Source organism: Paroedura picta, chromosome 3 (assembly GCF_049243985.1).
Source record: "Paroedura picta isolate Pp20150507F chromosome 3, Ppicta_v3.0, whole genome shotgun sequence".
NCBI classification, from domain to species: domain Eukaryota; kingdom Metazoa; phylum Chordata; class Lepidosauria; order Squamata; family Gekkonidae; genus Paroedura; species Paroedura picta.
Window position 1 is genome coordinate 32,207,299 of NC_135371.1, and position 8,101 is coordinate 32,215,399.

An 8,101-nucleotide genomic window follows, 5' to 3' on the forward strand; every position below is an offset into this window, starting at 1 on the left:
CTTGGCACTTTTTGAAGAAATATACATGAATTCAGTACATACACAAATTCCTTTTCTTGTATCACTTATATTTAAGTCCTCTTATATCTTAAAAGGCATCCCACTGGCACCTTGTGTCAGAAGTTCATTGCTTTTTTATTTCATACAGACCAAACGATACAGAAGCCTTCACCCACTGAAATGTTACCCAGTGATATTCCAGGGGTTTCACTTAGGGCCATTCTGCATGAGTTCAAAGTTGCAGAAGGCTTGCAAATGGTAAACACTACTAATTTGCCATTCCGCATGACGTCGCACACAATCTGCAACAGTCCTGCTACACTAGCGCGAAAATCGCTTCCTTGTAGCGATTTCCGGTGAATCCAGAAAATCGCTACACTCCTGCCAGCAACCTGCAACACTAGCGAAAAAGACCTGTGTGTTCTTAATGTGGCGGTTGCAACAAAGTCCCTCCCCCTGGCTCTCTCCTCCGAACTTCCGGCGAAGCGATCGCCATTTTTTCCCCTTACAGCGAGCGGGGAAAGCAACGAAGCAGCGAGGCTTCATTCACCCAGTGAGGTTTCTCCGGCTACAGTCCCTCCACAGAAGTTCTTTAAATCTCCCCTAAGTCCTCAAGCACAACACAGGCCCCTGTTTGCAAGTTCCTTTTATTTTCGGCCGAAAATCGCAGCCGTGCGGGGGAGGGATTTTTTTTCACTCGGGGGAGCGTGGTGAATCGAACGATGAATCGGCAGCTCACACGCCAGCTAGATGGGTCTCTCCGTTGCAACAAATCAACGCATATTCGTTGCAACGTGTGTGTGTGTTTTTTTTTAAACCTGTGCTTAAAGGGAAAGGGGCTTTTCCGGAGCATGATAACAACCGCCCATTGGCTGTTCGTTTGATTGATTTCCAGGGGCGGGAACAAGCACAGAAAAAAATGGCTTCCTTTCTAGCAATTCCTGCGAGACTGGAAACCTGGGGGGAATGAATGAAACGCTACTGGATTCCACTACAAATGCAGGTTTGCGGAACGCCGAGATTCCACTATTTAAAATAGTGTTTCTGCTTTGTGGAACCAATTGGCAACATTGGTCCTTGTGTGGAAAGGCCCTTAGTCTGTAATTTAGTTGGTCAGACAAACATCAAAGGAGTTGTCCTCTTTATTCCAAAGCACCTGATTACATTCATTATGGAGCTGATTTTGAACAGAAACTTCAAACTTCCTTGAATTCCAGGTAGACAGAAAAAGTACAAGAGAGCTATAACAATAGCTAATCTCCCCCTCCCCTCTTTTGCAGCAGCTTGCAAAATGTTTCTTTTCACCCATAATCCCTCAAGAGCCACTTCTATTGATGCCAGCAAAATTACGATTGTTTTGAAAAACCACAATACTGTGCTTATTATGCAAAGAATGTTCTGCAATCAAGGTTGCTCTGGTAGCTTAGTCATTGAAAAACATGCCATAATCAGCAAAACCTCAACACCTGCATTTATCTATGGAAAGGTTTAGGAAACAGAGAACCACAGTTTGTTTACTTATTTATTTTATATCCCACCTTTCTCCCCAATGGGGAACCATTTTATCCTGACAGCCTTGTTGTAGACTTGAGTGGAACTATAGAATCATAGAATAACAGAGTTGGAAGGGATCTCCTGGGTCATCTAGTCCACCCCCCCACACACAATGCAGTCCATCCCCCCCCCACATTCACAACTCTATTGCTCATCCACTGTAACCTGCCACCCCCTTGAACCTTCACCAAATCAGCCTCTCCGTCAGATGGCTATCTAGCCTCTGTTTAAAATTTTCCAAAGATGGAGAACCCACCACCTCCCAAGGAAGCCTGTTCCACCGAGAAACCACTCTGTCAGGAACTTCTTCCTGATGTTTAGATGGAATTTCTTTTGCATTAATTTCATTCCATTGGTTCTGATCCATCCCTCTGGCGCAAGAGAGAACAACTCTGATCCATCCTCTTCATGGCAGCCTTTTAAATACTTGCAAATGGTTATCAGATCACCTCTCAGTTGTCCCCTCTCCAGGCTAAACAGACGAAGCTCCCCCAACCTCTCCTCATACGTCTTGGTCTTCAAACCCCTCACCAGCTTTCTTGCCCTCTTCTGGTCATGCTCCAGTTTGTTTACATCCCTCTTCAACTGTGGTGCCGCAAACTGAACACAGTACTCCAAGTGAGGCCGAACCAGAGCAGAGTAAAATGGTACCATGACCTCCTGTGATCTGGACATGATATTCCATTCAATACAGCCCCAAATCCCATTTGCCTGTTTAGCCTGTGAGTCACACTGCTGACTCGTGACTCAGTAATTTTCCACGGCAAAGAGGGATTTGAACTTGGATCTCCCAGATGCTAGTCCAGTAAACTAACTACTGCATTATTTTGGCTCTATATTAAGATAAAATTCAGGGGATTTCTGCTCATGATAAATATAGTGGCATGTAGCCAATGCCAGAAATAAAAGAATACTTCTTTTCAGTGTTGTAACACAAAGTGTGCCTCTTGAAATGTTTTTAATATATCAAAGGGCTTGTGATCCCATAAGGGGTGGCATCCAAAAAGCACTATGCATCAATGATTCCATGCATAGGAAAAATTAGCGGGCATTGCGTGACTGCATCCAAATATGTAGGAAGGGGATTGGTTGCCTGAAATGATTGACAGACGGAAGTGCGATGCGAATAAGGTACGTTGCTCTCTTCTGACATTTTCAGCACCAGATGTGGAAGGTGAGACGTGCAGAAAGGCAGCAGACAAAGGCAAGACAGCAAAAAGGTGAGGAGGGCCTGGGAAGTGCAATAAAATTTAGCACTTTGCCATTCAGCTGGCGTAACGCTATTTTTACTCATATGCGGAAATGGCCTCATTATTTTAAAAACAGTTTAGCCTATTCAGACACAAGATCAAAATGCATTAGAAAGAGTTTCAGCTCCATCTTATCAGAATTATTTTCAACAACCTGTATTTCAATGGTGCACCAGTGAACTTGCCTATAGTAGAGATTCTTAGCACTTTAAGCCCCATAAGAAGCTACCTAGGAAAAGTCCCCCCCCCTCCAAAAAAAGAAGATAAACCAAATGTAGAAGAATGTCCTCCCTACAACGGATCGGTATTACTTCTGAAGCATGAAATAATGAATTGAAGCTATCCAGTTCAGGCATCTTATTATATTGGGCAACTGTTAAGATTGGTGACCACACAGTTGTTCATACAGATAATCAATACTGGCAGTTCAAGTTTATAGTGAATTCATGTTTGTGGCTTCAAAAAGCACCAGAAGAAAAAGTGTTCCAGTAAAAGAATTGCTATGAGTGCTTTTATTAAGATGATAATAACATTTAGCAAAATTTTATGACTCCACATGAAAAAGAAGACCTTGGGGAGAAATATAATTAAATAAATATAATTAAAGAAATAATAAAATGAAATACCGTCATGATTTTTGAAAAAAGTTTTAGAAGTCATTACAAAAGATTTAGCTGAGTTTAGTTCAAGTTATTTCTATGGTAGCCATAATAAAATAATACAAAATTATGTATCAGGAAAGTATATTACAATTGCATAGCTTAGAGTTCCCTTTTTTTGCCTTTAGTGACAGTTGATATTATAAAATTGTGTCTGGCTTTGGTAAGTCAGATAAGCAAAAATAGTATGACTGTTCAGTGTTGAGTGTTTTTTAAACAATCCTCTCACTTAAAGTCCGTTGTTTAATATTAAATCAGCCACTTCTGACTGATACCTGAATATAATGAACAGAACCACAGATAATTTTTATTTATTTATTTTATTTATTTATTATTATATTTATATACCACCCTTGCCGAGGGCTCAGGGTAGTTTACAGAAAACAGGGAAGGATACAATTAAGGATACAATTTTGCATGCTCTCATGTGATACAGATCCCTATGTATAGTAATGTTGCTTCTATGGGTCTTTAAAAATCCAGGCTTCTGAAATAGTATTATGCAGGAATGCTGATATTTTTGACAAGAATGTCATTAGCTTTTGAACATGCATGACTTGGCTGCTAGTTTATATACAGCTAACACTACCCTTTGTATTGCCTAGATGCATTTCCTTAAATTTCAAATTGTGTCATCATGTTGAGCAACTTTTCACTTTGACGTCAGCTGCTGGTACAAGCTTTCCTTCATAAATTACTTTGAGCATTGCAGGATCATGTGTAATTTATTGGTTGTAGCCCATGGTAGCGTTTGCACCTGGTCAGTTGGTAAGCACAACTTTATCACTGACTCTCACAGGGTCATCAGAGTCAGGCCATTAAAATAACCCAGTTTGAGAACACAAATCTCTTACAGTTCATCTCATTTGCACTTTTGCCAGAAACAAAAAAAAGTGCAAATAGCTCCAAATAATCCATCTGCCTTTTAAAACACAGGGTGAGGAGTAAATTAGCATACCACATAATGAAGATATTTAACAGATTCAAGAACCAAAGAACCAAATAGGAATAACAAGCTTAGTTTATAAGATTATTATTTGTTTGGGTTCAATTCCAGGAGAAACCATAGTGAAGGAAATACGTCAAAATTGGTGATTAATGGACAGATGTATCCTTAATTGTGGAATGCTGAGAGTAATTAACTGAGACTCTCCCATCATGCTCCATCAATTTCCTCTCAAGCATGGAGCTGCTGCTTCATAATAATACAAATATCCAATTCCATAAAATCACAATCATAACAACAAGCCTAAAAACAATGCCCACTGCTAAAACTATATCACGTAAGTATCAATTAAAACCACATAGACTTTTTCATATGGTGGGAAATCAGGGCCATTCCGCACCGGGATCCATGTAGCAAATTGTTTGCTGAATGAAAAATCGCCATTTTAAATAGTGGAATTCGTCGTTATGCATACCTGCCTTTGTAGTGGAATCCAGTTGCGTTTCTATCGTTTCCCACAGGCTTCTGGTCCCGGCAAAAATCGCTAGAAAGGAAGCGCTATTGCCGAGCTCGTCCCGCCCCTGGCTGTCAAGCAGCCAATGGGCGGCCGTTAGCATGCTCCCAAACAGCCCCTTTCCCTTTAAGAAAGGTTTAAAAAAAAAAAAAAACATCCGTTGCAACAAATCTGCGTTGATTCGTTGCAACGGAGAGACCCATCCAGCTGGCAGGTGGTGTTTGAGCTGCCGTTTCATCATTGCCACGCTCCCCCCGAGTGAAAAAAAAATCCACCCCCCTCACGGTCGCGATTTTCAGCCGAAAACAGTGTGAAAAATAAAGGGAAAATAAACCAGCAAACGGGCTTCTGTGTTGCTTGTGCTTAGTGACTTTAAACAGAGGGACTGCAGCCAGGGAAGCCTCCCTGGGTAAACGAAGGCTCGCCGGTGCGTTGATCTCCGCTCGCTCGGAGAAAAAATAATGGCGATCGCTTCTCCGGAAGATCAGAGGAGAGAGCCAGGGGGTGGGACTTTGCAGAAACCACAACAAAGGTAACGCACAGAACTTTCCCGCTAGTGTTGCAGATTGGTTGCAGGAGTGTAGCACTTTCCGGAGGGTGAATCCACTTTTTGGGATTTCCCTGAAAGCGCTACAACGAAGCGCTTTTTGCAGATCGGTTTCAGGAGTGTTGCAGATTGTCAACGACGTTGTGCATAACGGCAAATCAGTAGCGATTTCAATTGGCAACCATTGTGCAATTTTGAAGGAGTGCGGAAAGCCACTCAATTTTAATTTTCTGATAAAAGAGCTGTATTAACCAGAGAGGGTGGAAGGGCAGCATAAAAATCTAATGTCAATCAAATCAAAAATCTGTAAGGGCTGAAGATGCTATACGATTTGAAATGAATATCTAGCTACCTTTTGCAGCACACATAACATGTTCACCGTGAATTCAGACCACACAACCCTTGCACAATAATTATTTTTTACAGAGCAGCTTGGCCACCAGAATCAAACAGCCAACAGGATTTAGCCAATCACCTGAAGGCTAAAAATACAGAAAATTACCTCCATTCCCTTCTGATGTAAGATGGCTCCGAGAGCCTAAGTGGAAATCTCATTGTGCCATGTCACTGTTCATTTGTTGAACCAAACAGATAAAAACCTCCCCTGAGGAGGCCTTTAGGTGCCCCAAAGCACTCTTGTTGGATTTATCTGAAACTTCCAGACCACCAGCTATAAAATTGCTTCTTGTAGCTCTTCTCTTCTTGCTTAATGGCCATGAAGTGATGCATTCTTCACATTAGAAAAGCATTTGAAGCTTAATTATATTGTTATACATCATGGTTAATTCACCACAGAGGAAAGCATCGCTTAAAGATCAATTCTGAATGCTTTATGCAGGAAGAACCAGGAAGGGTCAGCCTGCCTTAGCCAGCAGCCTATTAATGCGGTTTCTAGTGTATCTAATAGCCGTCTCCTTTCCGGGATTATCCCTTAGAATAGATTGTGATTCTTCTGTGTAAAGGGATGGCTTTTTCTTGCAGTGCACAATTTGGGCACTTGCATTACTATCAAACAAACATTTTCTGAAAATTCAAGAAGTATATTCCTATGCTGGAATGGGGATTTACTTCCCACTTTATTTTAAAACCTTTCAGATGATGAAATCACCTAGAAGAAGAAGAAGAAGAGTTGGTTCTTATATGTCGCTTTTCCCTACCCGAAGGAGGCACAAAGCGGCTTACAGTCGCCTTCCCATTCCTCTCCCCACAACAGACACCCTGTGGGTTGGTTGAGGCTGAGAGAGCCCTGATATCACTGCTCGGTCAGAACAGCTTTTTCAGTGTTGTGGCGAGCCCAAGGTCACCCAGCTGGTTGCATGTGAGGGAGCACAGAATCGAACCTGGCATGCCAGATTAGAAGTCCGCACTCCTAACCACTACACCAAACTGGCTCTCTAGGAAGCTGAATTGTCTGTTCCACATTGGAAATCATCCATCGTATTTCATTTATATTTACTTCCCAGAATGGTGAAGTGGTTGGAGTGTTGGACTAGTATCTGTGAGATCTGGTTTCAAATCTCTGCTCTACTATGAAGCTTGAGTGCCATCATGCACTTTGAGCCTAATCTACCTCAGAGGGTTGTTGTGAGGATAAAATTGAGGATAAAACCATAAGTGCTATTGGTCTCCACTGGGAAGAAAGAAATGGTGGAATTTGCTCCTGGAAGAGCTAAGGGTCCTGACAAAACTAAGCCAGTTCCGTAGGGCCTGTAAGACAGGCACTGGGTTGGGGCCAATGAACACCAGGATAGCTTTAGTTAAACATACCTGGGTTCCCCCTGCATGGATATGCCCCCCTGGAAACCAAGATGTTCTTAAATGTTTTGCCTATGACAACCAACAAAGAACTTGTGTTTCTTCTTCTACACAAATTATAATCCATTTCCTATTAAAAGAAAATTTTGGTTGCAACCGCTGGCAGGGGCTCATGGGAATTGTAGTCCATGGGCATCTGGAGGACCACAGGTTGACTACCCGTGGTCCAGACCATTTCTAAGCTGAGCATACACATGTTCTTTATCATGTCTATGAAATTATGGCAAAATGACCACTGGCTCATTCTTCAGCTTAAATCCTAATACATATTTTGTTTCACAGGAAAACTGCCTCCTGATAGGAAACCATCAGCAGTGAAGCTGTTCTGTCACAGACAGATTCAGAGAGGGAAAATGACTTCCTAGCAGTGGTCAGGGAAGTTTGGTTTGAGATTCATAGACCCTTAATAAGCAGAAGCCTTGAAGTCTGCAACCAGGCAATATCCCATAACGGTTCTAATCTGCTGATCATTTGCAGAGGGCCACCCCCCCCCCTTTTATTTTTCATTCAGGACTGACTTACACATAAATCTCCACCACTTGACATCTCCTCATAGCTTGGCAGTCAGTGTCTACTGAAAAAATGTGGGCTGAAAAAAATGGCTGCATGTGACCTGCCTTCCACAACCTTTCTTTAGCAAGGCCTCAGCTCAGCATGCTGAGTTGGCTAAGCCCCAAGGAGTCTGTTTTAAAATAAAACAAACTAAAACTCTTTTCCCTTGCCAAAGGAATTGTTTTGCCAACAGAGGACTTTGTGGATTTCAGGTTCAGTACCTATTCCTCACTGCTCCCTCCCCTCTTTCTGGCCTCCTCTGGC